Raw genomic sequence first — 19,419 nt, 5'->3', positions numbered from 1 at the left:
TTCTGCTCTGAATCCAGTGACTCTGTATTCTCAGCTGCTTTGCCTAAGCAGAGAGGAGGTTCAGATAATTCAGGGGCCCTGCTGATAGAGGAACATCTTTTTTCAAGGAAATGAAAGTGGTCTAAGAGAGGGACTATACACTCTAAGCTTCAGCACTGCCCTCCATCCTACCTATGGGCTTTCCTGCCCTCAGAGCCTTTCGTATTCCCAGCTGTCCTGGCCAGCATTTCATATTAGGACCTTAAGCAGCAAATGCAACTTGCCAATGACTGAATAATCCAGCCACTTAAGAGTTAAGGCTCTCTCAGCCTTTTGGGATGGAGTGGATTATTAGTTATGATCTTGGAGAGCTGAGCTAAGGCTCCTCCCCTGTCGCCCACACACCCCTTTCACAAGATGTTTGGCTGTGCCCCCAGGAAAATAAAAAGAAAAAAAACACAATTAAAAACAATTAAAAAGTAAGCTTGTTTTTATTCAGTAGTACAAATACAGGGCAGCAAATGGACCCCCAAAAGGAGCTGCTGAGTGGAGGGATTTGGTGGCACAAGGAATACTGCTCTCATCATCATTGTTTGTTTTGTGGCACTTTGTGTATATGTGTGTTGGGTTCCTGTGGGGAGGGGTCAAGCAAGTAGAGGAATGATGTGCCCAGAGAATTCATGGCTGTGGCACCTTCGTGGGCGCATTGCTGCAGATCTCTCCATGTGCTCTTCCAAAGTATTTGGGAAGCTCCAAGCTGTTAAAGTGGAAAAGAAGCCAGCCCTTCAGTTTTGTTTGTAATCTAAGCCCAACTAAGGAAAATGAGGTAGGGGGTGCAGGGTGGGGAGAAAGACTGTGAGGGTGGGAGGGGAGCAGAGAAAGGAGAGGAGGGGTGGGGGAGGCGGAAAGCCACTCTGTCTTTAAGGTTGTCCCATGGTTATGCATATATTTTTCTTCTATGAATGGGTTTTGCTGTAAATTATAGCTTTGCCCGTGGTCCCTTGGGTCAAGAGAAATAGTCTTTAAACAGAAAACAGCTCTGATTGGTGACTTTCCTGCTTCCCTCCCCCAACCCCCTTCCTAATTGAAACCAAATGTGCAATATGTTGGATGCTGGGATCCCTGGCCCTGGCCCAGGAATCCTCAGAATGCGAGGTTTCTCTCAAAGGCATCTTGCATTAGCCTGTGGATGGATGTATGCTCACCCCCAGCCTCCTCCATCAGTGAGCAAGGGGAGAAGCGGGCTTTCCCACCCAACTTTGCCTGCTGGGTTTGGGGGAATACATTGGATCAGAACTCTCCACTAGCTCTGGGCTGAAGTGGTTGCTGGCCTTGGACTCAAGTAAGTTCTGTTTTTGCCCCCCTCCCGTCTCTTCTTGGGCTGCTTCAAACCGAAAGTTAAACGAAAGAGAGAGAGAGAAAAAGAGAGAGAGAACTCTCTCTCGTCTCAAGCCGAAAGTTTTAGGAGAGCAAAGGGAGAGAGGATTACTGAGGAGGGCAGGGGGCCCCGCGTCCTTGGGGCCACATTATTGGAGACTTCACATTTGGGCTGAATCCCCTGGTGTGAGCAAAGGAAGGGGAACGGCAGGAACCCAAGAGAAGCAGGGAGCAAAAGAGGAGATTCAATAGCGGTCGAAAGCGGCAATAAACAGAGTTGGGGCAAAGAGCAGACAGATGGAGGAGCTGGGGGCAGGCCGGATGGGCTTTTTGTGGAGCCACTTTGGGGAACCGATGCAGGAGGCTGGGGTTCCAAGGGGCCAGTTCTTTTCGAGGGCCCAGCTCCGGGTGGGTGGGGCAGGCCAGTCTTCTTCAGAATAGATTTCTCCGCCCCCCCTCCCCCCTCCCCCCTCCAAAATAGCGGGACAGACAACTTTGCCTGGAGTTTGGAGAGTGGATGGGGAGGAGCGAATCAGGCAGGGTGCTAGAGGCGGCCCAGGGCCATCTTTCCAAAAGTTTCATGGATTTTAGAGGCGGAAGGGCCCCCTGAAAGCATCTCATCCAAGCACACCCCCTCTTTCAATTTTACAGAGGAGGAAATTTCTTATTCTTTCTTGGTGCTAAGGCTTTGGTGTCTCTCCCTTTGTTACTGGCCTCCTCCTCCTCCCCACTGTTTTCTGTTGGGATCTCTGAGTTTTGGCCCGTGTTCAGGAGTCTCATCCAAAGGAAAAGAACATTTTTCCAACTGGCCGGAGTTCTCAGTCAGCTCAGCCATTTGAGAGGAGAGTTCGGCACAGTTCAAGCCAGCAGGGGGTACAGCACCATTTTGCCGACTGTTTGTGTTTCTTCCTTTTTCCTCTTTGAATAACATAGAGTAATGCTACTGGAGGGGCCCATAGAGAGCCTTTAGGCCAACCCCCACCTTTTGCAGATGTGGACATGAGGCCCAGAGGGGTGTAGCCACTTGTTCAAGGTCACAGAGTGACATAGCCAGGATTATCACTTGCCTGTCCTGATTCCCAAGTCCCCCGTGCTGGTCCCGTGGTACCATGTTGCATTCATAGAATTGGCATGGTGCGATGGGGAGGCCACCAGATTCAGAGTTAGGATGACCTGAGTTCAAATCCTGCCTTGGACACTTAGTATCGTGTGACCCTGGGCAAGTTGCTTATGTTTTCTTTGCCTCAGTTTCCTTATTTGTAAAAGGAGGAAGTTGAACTTGATGCGTTTCAAGGTTCCTTCCAGTTCTGAATCTTTGCTCTTAGGGACTGGGACACAGCATGCTAGACTTGGAGTCAGCAAGACCTGGTATTAATTCCTACCTTTGACACTTGGGTAAGTTATATAATTGTCCTCTGCCTCAGTGTCCTCATATGTAAAATAGGGATAAAATACATACGTATAGTACCTACTTAATAGGATTGAAGTGAGACTCAAGGGAGATGATGTATGTGAAACCTTGCAGATCTTAAAATGCTATATAAATATCCATTATTATTATTCTTGGATATCATGGCAGATCATACAATTCAGTTCTGGAAGGGACCTTAGAGAGCGTCTAGCCTTACCCCTTCATTTTGCAGATGAGAACACTGAGGTCCACAGGGGTAACATGGCTTGTTTTAGGTCAAACAGGTACCAAGTGGCAGAACTTTGAACACCCAAATCAGTGCTTTCCCACCTTCTGGGACAAAACAGTCTTTGTACCACGAGGGCTTCATAATTGTTTTCCCAAAATCAGTAGGTCTGCATATCACGCAACATTAAGTTACTTGCTACCAAGAGGAGTTAGGGAATCAACAAGCCTTGTTAAGCACCTACTATGTGCCAGATATCCTCCTAAGTGCAGGTACTGAGACAGGAAAGATCATTGGACCAATATAGCTGTTCGCCTCTTGTTGTGCTTGGTTGTGAGTTGGTTTTTCTTTTCAGGTAGTTTTTAGAGTATTGTGAGGTTAAAAAACACCAATTTTATTCGAATCAGAGGGATTTCTTATGGATTTCATACTACCATATGTGACATTGTCATGTTCCCTCCTTGGACTTCATCTTCTTGCTTATAAAATAAGGGGTTGGACTTGATCAGAGCCTCTTCACCCTTTTTGAGACATGGACCCCTTTGGCAGTCTGGTGAAGCATATGAATGTCTTCTCGGCAGAATTCTTTTAAAGAATTCATAATGAAAAGAAATGATAGCTTTCAGTTAGAGGTTATTGAAAACAAAGATGTATTTTTTCCTTATCCAAGTTCACAGAAGAAACCAGGCTAAGAATAACTTCTCAAGTCCTTTCCCATTCTAAATCCTTTGGAATGGAATGGAGAAGCTTTTATGTGCCAAGCACTGTGCTGAGTGCTGGGAATACAAATAGAAAATGGAGACAGTTTTTATTCTTTAGGAACTCATGAGCTGATTGGGGAAAACAACAGTTTTAAGAGGGTTCAGATGCAGGGCACATGGCAAAGCTCAGTGGTCCCTGGGGGACAAAGATGGGGCAGATTGCAATATCTGAGAATCTGGAGGGCACAGGCAGTCTTCCCCTTTCTTCCTTCTCCTTCCCTTCCCCTTTTATTTCCCTTTCCAACATACCATATGTACATATGTATAAAATATAATAGAAAAGAATTTCAAAAAGGCATAGCAGCAGGGCAGATTATATAGGGTCACAGCCTAGTGACTCTAATTGAGGCTGGGTAGAAGGGTGGGGCCTCTTGAAGGAGGTAAAGTCACACAAGTTATAAATGACAAGAGTGGAGATTTGAACCTCTGACACCAAATAAATCACTAGCCAAAAGGCCAGTCAAAAAAGCTGACCATACAGAATTGAGTTCTACTAGACCTTACGGTGGAGTTTGGGCCACTGTCAGGATCTTTTTTCAGTTTTTTAGATCCTTCTTTATTGAGCAAAAAAATGGCTACTTGAAGCAAGGACTTTACTGGGGTTGGGCAATCAGCACTTTGCCTCAGGGTGCCAAAATTTAGAAGGTGCTGACAGCAGTTAAACTTAGAAATAACTGAATTTAGCTCCTCATTAGCAGAAATAATGCACTCTTCTTCCCCTTACTTGCCACAACTCAGATTTTTTCTCCCCCTAAACTGCTTCCCTCCCATCTCTCTATCAATCAATCAATCAGCGTCCCTGCCCCATCCCCCAACTGAGATTGTTTATGAAAGTTGATTTAAGATAACTTTTCATACTCATTGGAAATACACAATTCACAGGCAAATGAAAATGAAAGCAAATACATGCCCTAAAATGGACTCACTACAAATACATGCTAACTCATAATGTCATCTCCTATAAACATTGGCTTCTCCATACTCTCTCTCCATTTCCTGAAATTCATGTTCAATCAACTTTTGCTCTCTAAGTACTAACACTGAACTGGTACTTGGGTAGAACTGTGATCTTGTTGATGGAGGACGCTGCCTCTAGTAATACAGATTGTGGCCCATCCTATATGACTCTTGCTTTTGCCCTCCTTTAAATTCTCTGCAACAGGTTGGGAACTTTTCTCTAGTTCCTTTGACATTGTATACATATCAAGGTCCTTCTTTGGGCACCACTGCCTCTTGCTAAATGACTGGGCCACCCCTTTGGTTGTGTCTTTCTGACAACATCCTTTATAGATACCTCTTTTCTGGTACAACTCTCAGCTGGCAATGTGTTACAGCTACTCATGCCCGTCATGACCTTGGTGCATGGGTCACTGGACTGGAAGTCAGGAAGATCTGCTTCAGATTCTAACTAGCTGCACGGCCTTGGATAAGTCATTTATCTTCCTTGGATTTGGTTTTCTCACCTACAAAATAAGGGAGTTGGACTCAGTGTCTCCAAAGATCCCTTTTAGCTCTAAACCTATGATCCTGTGGGTGGCTCTGACCTTTAATTCTTTGGAGACTGAAGTATCTCAAGACTCATGGTCATAAAGCATCACTGGAAGAATATTGTTGTCATTTTTAAAAACATCCTCTACTTATTAAAAAGGAGAAGTATAGTAATGCCAATTCAGAATGATTTTGTTTCCCTGAAATGGTATCCTAAAAGCTCTTAAAAACTCTTGTGGGAGAAGATAATTCTAGAAGTAAAGTACCTAAGACTTCAAAGTTCTTAGAGAGCATCCTAGGCCCAGTTGGGCAGCTCTTGGACCTCCTCAGTAAGCATCTCTGGAGAGGAAGAAGTGGGAGGGAACAGTTTTGTTCATTTGCCTGCCCCTTTAATTAAGTCTTCAGTGAGCTCTGATGTTTTATTATGCACACTCATCATTGTGTTTAATAATAAGAAGAGCTATTAGAGGAAATTCCAAAATTGCTTTAATTTTTATTGAAATTTTTATATCTTTTTATATCAACTTGGTTTCCAAATATATCATTTCCTTTACCCAGTGAGTCTTTGTAACAAAAAACGAAAAAGAAAAATAAAGAAAGAAGCAATGCAGCAAAACTAAAAACACATCTTTGCTCCTTTCAGCTTTAATATCATGTCACCTAGTACCTTCATTCTCTCACCTCATAGTCTAGTTCAGGGCAGCCCCTCTGCCCCAAAAGACAAAATCTCTCTCTCTCTCTCTCTCTCTCTCTCTCTCTCTCTTCTCTCTCTCTCTCTCTCACACACACACACACACACACACACAGAGTAAATAGCAAGCAATCATCCTGGCTTGGCCCAAGCAGTATATGTGTATGTGTATACACACACACACACACACACACACACACACATATGTATGTGTATATGTATATATACACATACATATGTTCTATTATTCACTGCTGAATTGTGTGATACAGATTTTAAATTTCAACAAGAATTCAGACTGTAGGACTTTAGAAAAGGGGATATCTGTGCAGGGCTGGTAAATGTAGTTCGTTGTTTTTAGACACTGTAGTAATTAGTTGGGTCGGCTTGGAACCATCTTGGAGATGGGTCCATGAGAACTCTCCATTAGTTGTGTAAAGAGCATGGTATCTCAATTTCTACCCTTACTTTCTCTTTCCCCTGGTAATCAGATCTTTATTACTACTCCAAGGGTGTGAGAGTGCCGGTTTATACAAGCTTATGAGAGCCTATTGTGAGATTTTCAGCATGAGTATATATACCTCAGGAACCACCACAAATCAGGTATTGATTTATTGATTTCTAGACATAAGAAAGTGATGGAGAAAATGTTAATAATAGTACCTTCCTGGAGAGCTGATTGTTAAACATTTACTAACATACCCCTGCACTGCTCCCTCAACCTGTCTCATTCCCTAGGGCCTGTACCTTCTCTCTTCCTTGGTATCCCTGGGTATACATTTGATTTAGGGATATCTGTTACATTTGTGGCAATACGCCTTCTTATGGGGTCATAGGTTTAGAGATGGAGGGGTCCTTAGAGACCATTTAATCCAATTTCCTCATTTTACATATGGGGAAACTGAGATTTGGGGAGATGAGGTGACTTTCCCAAGATGACACAAATAGTAAGTAGTAGAGCTTCATTTCAAACCGAGGTCCTCTGACTCCAAATACAAGGTTCTTTCCATTGTACCACACTTTCTTTTGTAAACATCTTGCTAGAGTCAACAGAATGTCCAGGTTTCTCTGCTTGGATGTCCCATTTTTTTCTCTGTCACTGAGCTCTAGAATGACTTGATAATCATGGGGCACCTCAACTCTCCTCAACCTACTTCCCTGGATTTGTATAGATCTTCAAAAATTATGACCTAGTTTGTACTCTTCAGAAAAATTTAGACTGGAGATGATTTCACTCTCTTTATGGCTTCATTTTTGTTGACCCTCCCTCGGTGTTTCTTCATTCTACTTCCTCTCCTCCCTATTTAAGTGGTTGTTCTCCCCTCCTCCCCCAAGGGTTATGTGATTGCTTTCTTAACTATGTATATCCCAGCCGAACTTCAGATCTTTTTTGGTTTGAGGACACCTGGAGAGTTCAGCCTCGAAATCAAGTTCTTTCCAAAAGCATTAAAGACCTTTGCTGGGGGAAGATAAATTCATGAACTTCTCAAGGCTTCTGATACACTCTGAGAGTATGAGTTACTCCTGTGTCTCTTCATAATTCACCAGCATCCCTGGCAGGATAGAAACAGAAAGGGCAGTCTTGTAACTTCTCTGTCCCTTGGATTGGGCCATCAGGTGACTCTATGTGGTCATTTTGTATCTCCATGACCTTTGCTGGCTTCAAAGATACCATGGCTTCTACATCATGGGGGAACAGGAAATCCAGTTATTAGGATGTCTTTGCTTGCCTCATCTCCTTTGCTGAGCAATGTGGTTCACAACTTGAGGAAGCACTACATATTCTGGGGAACCAGAGGAAAGGATCTTTTCTCAAGTACTTAACTTAATGAAACTGGCCCTTGGCAAAAGATCCCACCAGTATCAGTATGACTTAAAGCAAAATTAAATTTTTTTTAAAAAAGAGCACAGTTGCAAAATGGTGAGGCATAATACAACATTCTTTGGAAATTTTGTTAAAATTTGGATGTTTAGTGAATTTAAAAATAAGTTTAGTAAATCTAAAAGAACTCTCATTTCTAGAATTAAAGAAGTTAAAAAGAATATATTCTATTGCGTGTAGCAGATGATGTTAGTATTATCATTTGATGGTAGTGCTCACGTCTTCTGTTCATGCTACATCATACAGCATGGGCTATATCAGGCTGTAAGCTCCTGGAGGGCAAACACTGTGTTCCTTTTCATTTTGTGTCTTGAACTTAATAGATACCCACTAAATGTTTTTTGAAGTGAATTAAACTGAACAGAACCTCCAGTTACCAATGGGCTTTGGCTCTATCATCAGGGCTTGCTTGAGTTGAATGAGTGAGCAGTATAGGTGCTGACATGCAATGCCATTCAAATACCCTTTTTCAAGGCTGAAAATCATACTGCTACTCTTCCCTTAAGCAGAAATATCCTGAAATGAGATTTTTATCCATTCTTTCTTCTCCACCTCTGATTCTTTCTGTCCTTTCTTCCTCCTTCCTTTGCTCCCTCTTCACCATACTCACTCCTCTCTTCCTATACCTTTTCTCTGATCTCCTCTCCTGCTGAGATCCTTCACCTCTACATCCCCAAAATGATCTTTCCCTTCAATGAATTCCCTTAGAACTTACAGTGGTTGGAACTAGGGAAAAGGAAAGAGTGGAATGGATCAATAGGAAAAGGCATTTTTTACCCAAACAATCCCACTTCCTTTTTTCCACCCCAACTTTAGGTGCTGAATACTGTAAACTGCATTGTTTTTAGTACATAAAACCTTACTAAAACATCTATGAGGATTCAACAATTTATGTGTAGTAAAACCCTGATTATAACCATTCCTTAGTCCCACCCACTCATCTACGCCCACTATCCCTTGAGAGACCTGGCAAGATGTTTTCATAGTATTAATAATAGTCATGACATTGACTAGTTGACAGGTGACTTCCGTTCAAAGTCTGATTTTTTTTGGACCACCTTCAAGCTTTTCCCTATTGGGTTCTTTCTCCTGTCTGACTCTTTTCTAGACTGAAATGCCTAAGTTTTTCATTATTTCCAGCTACCACCATCATAATCATTCATCAAATAATGAATACAGTGGTGTGTTTCTCTGGGATGCTATATGAAGCCTACCAGACAAATCATTTTTGAAAAATGAGACTCTGAAAAATGACTTTTGCCCCAAATTTGTATTTCATTCCCTCGATTGGTGTTCAGGACCAGGCTAGGCAGATTTTACTCTTTGTTTTAATGCTAACAACACCAACACTAAAAAGCAAAGATAGGTCTCTTACACCAAGACCCTCCAGAGCTAGATGGATGGTAAAAACTAGGGAATATATTAGTTGATGTATTGAGCACTGATTACCTACCCAGTTCCATTTTAGGCTCTACATGGGATAAAAAGATAAAGAGAGGGCAGTTTTTTTGTAGTGGATAGAGCACTGGACTTGGAGATGGGCAGATTTGTGTTCAATCCTGCTTTGGGCTTCTACTAACTATATGACCCAGGGCAAATGACTTAGCTCTTTTCAGCCTCAATTTCCTCATCAGTAAAATAGGGATGATAATAGCACAGGGCTTTGTGGCACAGTGACCAGAGCGTTGGGCCTGGAGTCAGGAAGATTCATCTTCCTGAGTTTGAATCTGGATTCTTAGATACTTACTAGCTGTGTGACCCTGGGAAAGTTGCTTAACCCTGTTTGCCTCAGTTTCCTCATCTGTATAATGAACCAGAGAAGGAAATGGCAAATCATTCCAATATGTTTGCCAAGAAAAGCCCAAAAGGGGTCATGAAGAGTTGGACACGACTGAAATGACAACAACAGCAGCAATGATAGCACCGGGTAGTAAGGATCCAATGAGCTGACCTGTGGAAAGCACTTTATAAATCTTAAACTGCTATATAAATGCTAGCCATGATTATTAAGAAATGTTAGCTATTCTTACTAGGACATTTTTTTGTCCTAAGGAGGTTTACAGTTTGGAAGGAAATCACAGGAAACAATTAAAGACCAATAGAATATACTTGCCAATTGTGTCATATAGACCCTGGGGTGTGTTCAGAAGAGGGTTGGATGGGTGAGAAAAAAGGTGTTGTCATTCTGCTTGTTATCATCATTGTCATTGTCCCCTAAGAAAATGACTTTAGTCTTGGGACTGTGACTTGTCAGAGCTGAACAGGAGCTTAGAGATGATTGAATCGAACCCTGTCATTTGACAGATGAGGAAACTTGAGGCCTCCTGGAAGGGGGAAGTGGTTTTTCCAAAGTCCATATGTCTGAGCTGGGATTAGAGCAGAGGGCTCCTAACTTCCAATCAAGCATTCTTTCTACTACATCAGTCTCCAGTGGCTTGATTGGAGATGCACTTGGAATTTTTTTTTTTAAGCTGCTTCTAATACTGATTCATGGCGCTGATATTTTTCAACTAATTGAGGCTGTTATTCCTCAGGGATATCTTTTTTTTTTTTTTAAAGGATATTAACAATAACAACAACAGTAACGTATAGGGTCACACAGGGTTGGTGTCAGGACTGAAATTCAGCTCTTTTGCTCTAAGACAGGTTCGTTCTGATATATTTTGCTGCCTTTCAAAATTATAACAAAGTGTGGCAAAGGAGATTCCAGCCTTGAAGGCCTTCTGGAGCCTGCCCTGTACTACTAACATGCCTCACTGCCCTGATCATTTCCCCTAAGACTGGTAAAATTTAGAGGAGCAATGAAAGGTACAAGATCAGCTGGCACACAGCCTACTCGAGCCTTTGAAAAGTTCTGGGCGAGCGTCAGCTTAGGGAGAGGAGAGGCTGGAGGGCCGTATGATAACTCCCTCTGGCTGCAGCATCGTTGGTAGTTATCTGAGGGGCTGCTAATTAATTAGCAAGCATGTGTTAAGCAAGTACTATGTGGGGGCACTGTGGTAGGAGCTGAGGATCTATGGACAATTTCTTCAAGTAGACTACATTTTAATATTTTAATGGAGGAGACAATATATTTATATATATATATATATATATACATACATACATATACATATACATGTGTGTATGTGTGTGTGTGTGTGTGTGTATATATATCTATATATATTTTTTTTTAGGCAATTGGGGTTTAGTGACTTGCCCAGGGTCACACAGCTAGTAAGTGTCAAGTGTTTGGTCTGAGGCCGGATTTGAACTCGAGTCCTCCTGACTTCAGGGTCGGTGCTCTATCCACTGCGCCACCTAGCTGCCCCCAATATGTGTTTTATACATACACATATGTATATATGTGTGTGTATACACACAAACAACAAACACATGTTGTCATATACACTATATATATATATATACATACACAACAAATATATATGGTCATATATGTGTATATACAACAAACACATGTTTTCTCCTCAATTAAAATATTGAAATTAAATCTCTGTGTGTATATGTGCACACACACAAAAAAAGAAGTAACCATAGAGGAAAGGTTCAGATGTTTGGATGGGGGGAGGTGAAGACCAGAAAAGCCTACTGAGCATGGCACTTTGAGCTGACTCTTGAAGGAATCTGGGAATTCCAATAACCAGGAGTACAGGAGTGCATTTGAGGTCTGGGGGACAGTTGTACAAAGACATGGAGATAGGAGATAGAGGATCCTGTATGAAGAACAGCAAAAAGTTTATTTTGGCTGGATTGTGGAGTGCTTGGAGGTGAGCAATGTATAATAAGGCTGGAAATGTAGGAAGAGGCAAGGTTAAATGCCAAGCAGAAAAATTAATATTTGATTCTAGAGGTAATAGGAAGACATTGGAATGTTTTGAATACATAAACAGTTGATGTGGAGAATTACAATTCGGGAAATTCCCTTTGGCAATAGTGTGGAGGGTAGATTGGAGTGGGGAGATATTTGAGGCAGGGAGATTAATTAGGAGGTCATCGCAATAGTCTAGATAAGAAATGATGAAGGATGGAATTAAGGAGAGTAGCTGTGTGAGTGAAAAAAATGGGCCATATATGAGAAATATGGTAGGGGTAGAAATGACATGTTTTGGCAATTGATTGGATATGTGGGGTGCGGGAGAATAAGGAGTTGAATATGATGCTCAGGGGGAAAGGCTAGGTTTGGCAAGGGAGTATTTGTTGATTCCTGTGCTTGCATCTACAGCCAGGCCAGTCCCTCATTGTTCCTCAGACACACTGTGCCTTGCTCACCTCTGCCTCCACGACTGTGCTCGAAGTTAACCTTCCCCTCTTTCATAGCTCCCCCTTAACTTGGATGAACCCCATCCATCCCATCAAGGCCCAACCCATTCATGAAACCTTGTTTCACCACTCCAGCCCACATTGACCTCTCCTTTCTCTGAATTTCTCAAGGACTTAATGTTGCTGCCCCAGTGTTAGGGGCTTAACAGTTCCCTAAAGGTTTCATGTGCAGAGAGTCATCTAGGTGCTGTGGAAAAAGCACTGGCTTGAGGCCAGAAAACTGGGTTTGAGTCTCATTTTTGCAGCTGACTTTGGGCAAACTATCCAGCCTTTCAATGCCTTTTCACTCAAGCATAAAACAAAAGCACACTAAGATACCCGAAGTTCCAGGGAGGGAACATATGGGAACTTCCAAGTGCTAAGTGGCATTATTTTAAAACATTAAATTTTATTTTCATTTTTGTTTTGAATATCACCTCCTTTTCTCAATGTGTGCTTCCTCACCCCAACCCCAGCCATCCCTTATAAAAAGAATACAAATGAGGAGAAAAATCTATTAAGCAAAATAAACCAACACAAAGAAGATTTATATCATATGTAGCATCCACACTCATAGCACCCCTCTCCCCACTTTTTTTTTTGTTTTTTGGGGTTTTTTTTTTAGGCAGTTGGGGTTAAGTGATTTGCCCAGAGTCACACAGCTAGTAAGTGTCAAGTGTTTGGTTTGAGTCTGAATTTGAACTCAGGTCCTCCTGACTAAAGGGCCAGCGCTCTATCCACTGTGCCACCTAGCTGCCCCCATTTTTTTTTTTGGTGAAGCAATCAGGGTTAAGTGACTTGCCCAGGGTCACACAACTAGTAAGTGTCAAGTGTCTGAGGCTGGATTTGAACTCTGGTCCTTCTGACTCCAAGGCCAGAGCTTTATCTCCTGCATCACCTAGCTGCCCTTAAACCACGTCCCACTTTTGAAAAGAAGCAGGGAAAGGGCCTTCTCGCATTTCAGATTCAAGGCCGAGATTGTTCCCTGTAACTTCATAGAATCTGCTGTCTCTCGTTTAGCTGTTGATCTTTCCATTAACATTGTATATGTTGGTTTTTTTGGCTCTGCTTACTTTACTTTGTTGTCATTCTTAGTTTTTTGATACGTTTTGCTTTTACACTACAAATATTTACGGATCATTCCCACTTTGTGAGAGGAATCTTATAACAACGTGAAACTCTTATGTAAAACTAGTAATACAGTGACCTCATCGGAAAGGGTGGGCACTAACATTTCACATCCATAGCACCACCCACCTCTCTACCAAAAAAAAAAATTACCAAATACATTTTTTTTCTCCCTTCTACTTCCACCCCATTGGAAAAGAGAAAAGAAAAATATTTTTATTGGTGATAATCATACATGGTTAAGCAAAGCTCTTCCTACAATCGCTGTACTGTATTCAAATATCTCTATCTCTATTTTTATCTCTCTCTATTTATATCCATCTGTATCTCTACTGATTTTGATTTTGATCTCAATATTGATCTCTATCGATCTTGATCTTGATTTCAATCTCTCTCTCTACCTCTACCTCTCATTCTTCACCCAAGCTGTCAGATCTCTGTGATAGGCAGCTGGTTGCACAGTGGATAGACAACTGGGCCTGGAGTCAGGAAAACTTGATTTCAAAGCTGGTCTCAAACACTTACTAGCTGTGTGAACCTTGGTAAGTCACTTAACTTTTGTTTGCCTCACTTTCCTCAACAGCAAAAAATGGGGACAGTCACACAACTACGTCCCAGGGTTGTTGTGAGGATCAAGTGAGATGCCATTTGTAAAGTGCATGGCACATAATAGGTGCTATATAAATGGTAACAATTGTTATTGACAATAGAGAGAATGTTTATCACCAGTCTTCTGGAATCATGAATGGTTATTGTATCAATCACAGTTCCTGCAGCTCTTAAAGTCACTTGTTTCTACATTGTTGCTATCATATCAATTATTTTCTTGGTTCTGCTCTTTCCTTCTTCATAAGCTTATAAAAATTCTCATAATTGTTCATTTTTATAATATGGATGTTGTAGTATGAATTGTTCTTCTGGTTTTGCTCACTTCATTCTGCATCAGTTCATTTAAGTCAAGTCTTTTCGTTTGTTTTTTTTTGTTGTTGTTTGTTTGTTTTTTGGGTAGGCAATGGGGTTAAGTGACTTGCCCAGGGTCGCACAGATAGTAAGCGTTATATGTCTGAGGCTGGATTTGAACTCAGGTCGTCCTGAATCCAGGGCTGGTGCTCTATCCACTGCACCACCTAGCTGCCCCTAAGTCAAGTCTTTTCAAAAGCACCTATTTCCTCATTTCTTACATCACATTAATACTCAATCATATTCATATACCATAAATTATTTGGCCATTTCACAATTCATGGGCATCCCTTTATTTTTCTTTCTTTTTTTGCTACTGCAAAAAATTACTATAAATATTTTTGCATGCAAACGATATTTTTCTCTTTTAGGGGTAGGCCTAGCGTGGAATAGCTAGGCTGAATGGCCTGTACCACTTATTGACTTTTTATGTATATAATTCCAAATCGCTTTCTAGAACCCTTGTACCCATGTACAATTCCATCAACAATGCATCAATGTATCTGTTTTCTTAGAGCCTCTCCAACATTGATCTTTTTCTTTTTTTGTCAAATTTGCCACTCAGAAGAGTGTGAGGTGGCATCTTAAAATTGTAATTTGCATTTCTCTAGTAGAGATATGGAACATTTTTTAATATGATTATAGATAGACTGGATTTTTTACTTTGAAAACTGCCTGTTCATACCTGTAGACCATTGGCCAATTGGGAATGGCTCTTTTTCTTATAAATTTGAATCGGTTGCTTATATATCTTGGAAATGAGAGAGAAACATGTGGCAAAGGTTTTTCCTTGTTAATTATTTTCCTTTTAACCATAGCTTTATTAGATTTGTTTGTGCAAAACCTTTGGATATGTCTACTGTTTGTGTGGCTTGGCTTTGGCCAATCAGAGTGCTCGGGATTGAGTGTGTGTCATCCTGCTCCAAGTCTTTGCTCATACAATATCCTCTCACCATTCTGGAATTCCCTTTCTGATTCCCTTAGCCTGGCCACCTGCTACCCATCCCTAAAGGCCTTGTTCAAATCTTACCCTTTCTCTGACTACTCCAGGTCATATTCATCTCATCTCATTCCACCATAGGGCATGAGGGTATCTTGCCATAGGAATGAGTGAGAAAGTGTCAATGAGTGAGTTGCCTGGATGTTATAGGAACTTTGAGTTAGGGCCTTGACTTTTGTTGGAATTCACTTTCTTTTCTGTTGATTCCCCCATATGAAGTGATAAGGATGTTTCAGAAGTCTGGCACTCAGAGGTGATCTATTATTGGGGGTGAAAATGAGCGTGATTAACAGGCAGAAGAAGGCATAAAGGTAAGATAAGTATAATTGCCTGGTCCTTTCTGTCCTGTATGTATATCATCTCCTGGCATGACAATCAACGAATAAATCAACAAAAGAAAAGCATTCATTGAGCATCTGGGAAGGAGCTGCATTGTGCTAAATGCCTTTGAAGGGTACAAAGAAATAGGACATAAAATCATAGTATCATAGACCTAGTACTGAAAGTGACCTTAGAAGTCATTTAGTCTAACCCTCCTATTTTACATAAAAGGAAACTGAAGCACAGAGAGGGTAAGTGGGTTACCAAAAGGAAGACGAGTAATAAATAGAAGAGCTCAGATTCAGACAATATCCTTTGTCTCCAAATTTGGTATTCCTTCTCCTGCCTCTAATCCCTGACTTTTAAGAAATTTCAATTTAGAGAAGACTAACACATGCAAAACCGTTAAAAATTATGGATAAAAATAGAACAGACATTTACTAAGTGCCAACTGTGTGCCCAATGCTGGAGGAAATACTTTAGGATAGTTCCTTGACATCAAGGAACTTTTAGTTATAGTCTAGAAGCATTTTAGAAGTAGTAGAGAATAATTAAATTCTAGTTTATTCTGGATCAGCTACAAGTCCTGTACAATCTGCATGAGGGAGCCCTTACGTTGGCAAGCTCATAGAGCTATCTATTAAAGCAAATCCAAGAAGACTTCAGAGGAGAATGAGATGACTGTGGCCTAGAATAGTCAGAGAGAGGATGGGATTTGAATAAGGCCTTTAGGGATGAGTAACAGGTGGCCAGGCTGAGGGGACCAGAAAGGGCATTCTAGAATGGTGGGAGAGGGAGGGGATATTGCATGAGCAAAGACATAGAGCAGGAAATGTGAATAGTATATGAGGAAGAACAGCCTGGCTGGAAAGTGAAATATGTGATTTAAACAGGGTTTTGATACACATAGCAGTCTCTGACAGACAGAGATCTGTTTGTCTCTATTTGTCAGAGTCTCTAAAATGTATTAATGTAAAATGTATTAATGCCCACATCTCTCATCTTTCTAAACACAAAAGTGAATGTCGATGGCTGGTGGTAATGGGTCTATGGCAGGTCAGGAGTCATGGGAGCAGGCAGTCATGGTAGGAGCAGATTGTTGGGTGGGCTCCCTTCCAGAGTAGCTGTTAATATCAGTGATTAGGTAAATGTTCTCCTCTGGAAAAACCTCTGGCTTTTCTGGCCCAGTCTTACTCTAGGTAACAGATGATCTATTCCTCATCTATGTTCTCTCTTTCTAGTTGGTACCCCCTTATTCCTGCTCTGTGGGGATCTGCATGGACCTTCTGTACTTGGAAGACTCGGGGCTAGAGATTTCTAGTTTCCTAGCTGAGGGGTGCCTCTTGCCCTGGGACCTTAGGGCTTGGAAATCAATTAGTAATGCCTGAGTAAGACCTTTCCCCTCTCTATAAAACATGGGAGCTTCCATGATCTTTAAGCTCTTGAGCTGCCCTGAAGCATGGAACAAAGATGTTTCCAGAGCCTGATACTATCATGGACTTTCTCCCCATACTGTGACCTAAAGACTATTGGCTCTAAGACTCCTTGGAGAGATCCCTTCCATGTCTGTCCTTGCTCCTGACTTAGAGTTGGTCCTGGCCCCAGTGTGAGGCACTCATTGGGCTGTCCCAGTATCGTTCTCTTGCTGTCCTTGTCTCTTATTCCCTTGGTTGTCTCCAGTTAAGTCACAGGACCTTATCTTTTGAGCCTTCCTTTTAGCACATCAAATATTTCCTCCAGCATTAGTTATGAAGTCCCCTTTAGTCCTAGCAAGGGACCTTGACAGTAGGTCATAGGTATGACTAGGAGGTGGTATGGTGTAGTGAGAGTCATGAGATCTGATTTCAAATAATAACTCTGCCAGTGTGAACTTGGGCAAGTCATTTAACATCTTGGCATCTCACTTTCTTTATCTGTAAAATGGAGGGTGGGTGGACTAAATTATTTTCCTAAAGTCTCTTCCAGTTTTAGCTTTGTCATCCAACAATTGATGATTAGAGAGGAATTACTGAAGAGTTCCATTGAACCTTGACTTGTAAATAACTCATCAGAGACTCTCAGATTGTGTATTAGTTTGGCTAAGAACGATTCCTCTTTATTTTTATGAAGAATAAGAATCAAGAGTATGCTATAGACAGGGTCACAAGAACATAGACTTCAAAAGGACCTTAGGTACTCATTTGAATTCAATTCAACAAATATTTATTGAGTATCTAAAAGGCTCAGAATTGTGATATAACTTGTGATCTGGGCCTAGGGCTGACTGTATGCTCTACATAAAATCTGGCAGCCTATCAAAACTCAGTCCATTATCATGGAGAAACAACATGGGGCAGTGGATAAAGCATGAAGGTACAGAATCAGGAGGACCCTCATTGATTTACTAGCTATGGGCAAAGTGATTTAATCTCTCTGAGCTTCAGTTTCTCCATCTGTGAAATGGGGATAACAGTAGCACCTCCACTGTAGGGCAGTTTCCAGGGTCCAATGAGATAATACATGCAAAGTGCTATGTAAACCTTAACTCATTTATACATGTGAACTGTTCATATTCTTACTGTACCTTGCATAGTTTTGATTCAGTATTTTCGCTTACTCCATTACCTCCAGTGGTTTCCCCTGCTTAACGCTACTACTTTGTAGTATGATCCTCCTACAGAGACCATAGATCTAGAATGGAAATGCTATGATGATGATGATAATAATAATAATAATAATAATAATAATAAAATTACTCATAATATAATAATTAATTATTGATTATATATGAACCATTAATATGATTATTATTAGCCTCCATGTAGTAGAAAGTATGCCAGATCTGGAGTTAGATAGCTTGAGTTTAAATTCTGTTTCTACCAATTCATACCTGAATGACCTTGGGCAAGTTTGTGCCTCAGTTTCCTCATCTGTAAAATAAGGAGTTTGGACTAGATGACCTCTAAGGTCCTTCAAAACTTAATCAATGAAATCACAAGTCCTTAAAAGAGGGGTTCTTAACTTTTTTTTTTTGAGTTTCAAGAACCTCTTTGGCAATCTGGTGAAGCCTATGGACACTTTCTCAGAATGATTTTTCTTTTTTTAAAGGCAATTGGGCTTAAGTGACTTGCCCAGAGTCACACAGCTAGTGACAAGTGTCTGGTCTGAGGCCGGATTTGAACTCAGGTGCTCCTGTCCCCGGGGCCGATGCTCTATCCACTGTGCCACATAGCTGCCCTTATGAATGACATTTTTAAGTGAATAAAACACAGAGGATTACAACGGAAACTGAGTATATTGAATCAATCAATCAACCTTTGTTAAGTACCTACTATGTGCCAGGTATTGTGCTAAGCACTAAGTATTCAAAAAGAGGCAAAAAATAGTCCCTGCCCTCAAGGAGTTCACAATCTAATGGGAAAAACTTACAATCCATCAAAACAGGTTTTGAAAAAGCAAGTTCATGGACCCCAGGTTAAGAACCTCTGTCTTAAAGCACCTACTTTATGGACTTGTTGTAAGGTTTATATGAGATGATATGTGTAAAACTTTGTAAGCCATAAATCCATATACAAATGTAAACTATTTTTCTATTATTTTCCTACTTAGATGATAATTTTTTTGGACATCAGGAACATCTCTTTCTTATCCTCAATACCTACACATTGTTGATACTCAATGAATATGTTAAATGATCAACTCAATCAGAATGATAATAATTAAGATCAATAATAAATAACAATTAGGAGTAAAGGGGTTCAAATCTTGCTTCTGACACTGTGCGACCTCTTTGGGTCTCAGTTTCCTCACCAACAAAATGAGGGGATTGTCCCAGGAGATTTCCAAAATCCCTTTAAATTCAAAATCTATGATTGTAATCATAACAGTGGGTGGTCCTTTATATGCAAAACAACATT

General features: G+C 41.0%; 1 protein-coding gene across 1 annotated transcript in view; it reads left to right on the top strand.

Annotated features, from left to right (window-relative positions):
* The first annotated feature begins 1,116 nt into the window (after nucleotides 1-1,116).
* Nucleotides 1,117-19,419, top strand: part of DDR2 (discoidin domain receptor tyrosine kinase 2) — a 246,942-nt gene continuing 228,639 nt past the window's right edge. Inside the window, exon 1 of the mRNA XM_078156524.1 lies at nucleotides 1,117-1,321. The gene's annotated coding sequence lies outside the window, so the exon portion shown is untranslated. The remainder of the gene's footprint in view (nucleotides 1,322-19,419) is intronic.

The sequence above is a fragment of the Phascolarctos cinereus genome, unplaced genomic scaffold (genome assembly GCF_003287225.1).
Source record: "Phascolarctos cinereus isolate Bilbo 61053 unplaced genomic scaffold, phaCin_HiC Scaffold_5;HRSCAF=322, whole genome shotgun sequence".
Lineage (NCBI taxonomy): Eukaryota > Metazoa > Chordata > Mammalia > Diprotodontia > Phascolarctidae > Phascolarctos > Phascolarctos cinereus.
Note: the sequence above shows the minus strand (reverse complement) of the source record. Positions and strands in the feature narration are given on the sequence as shown.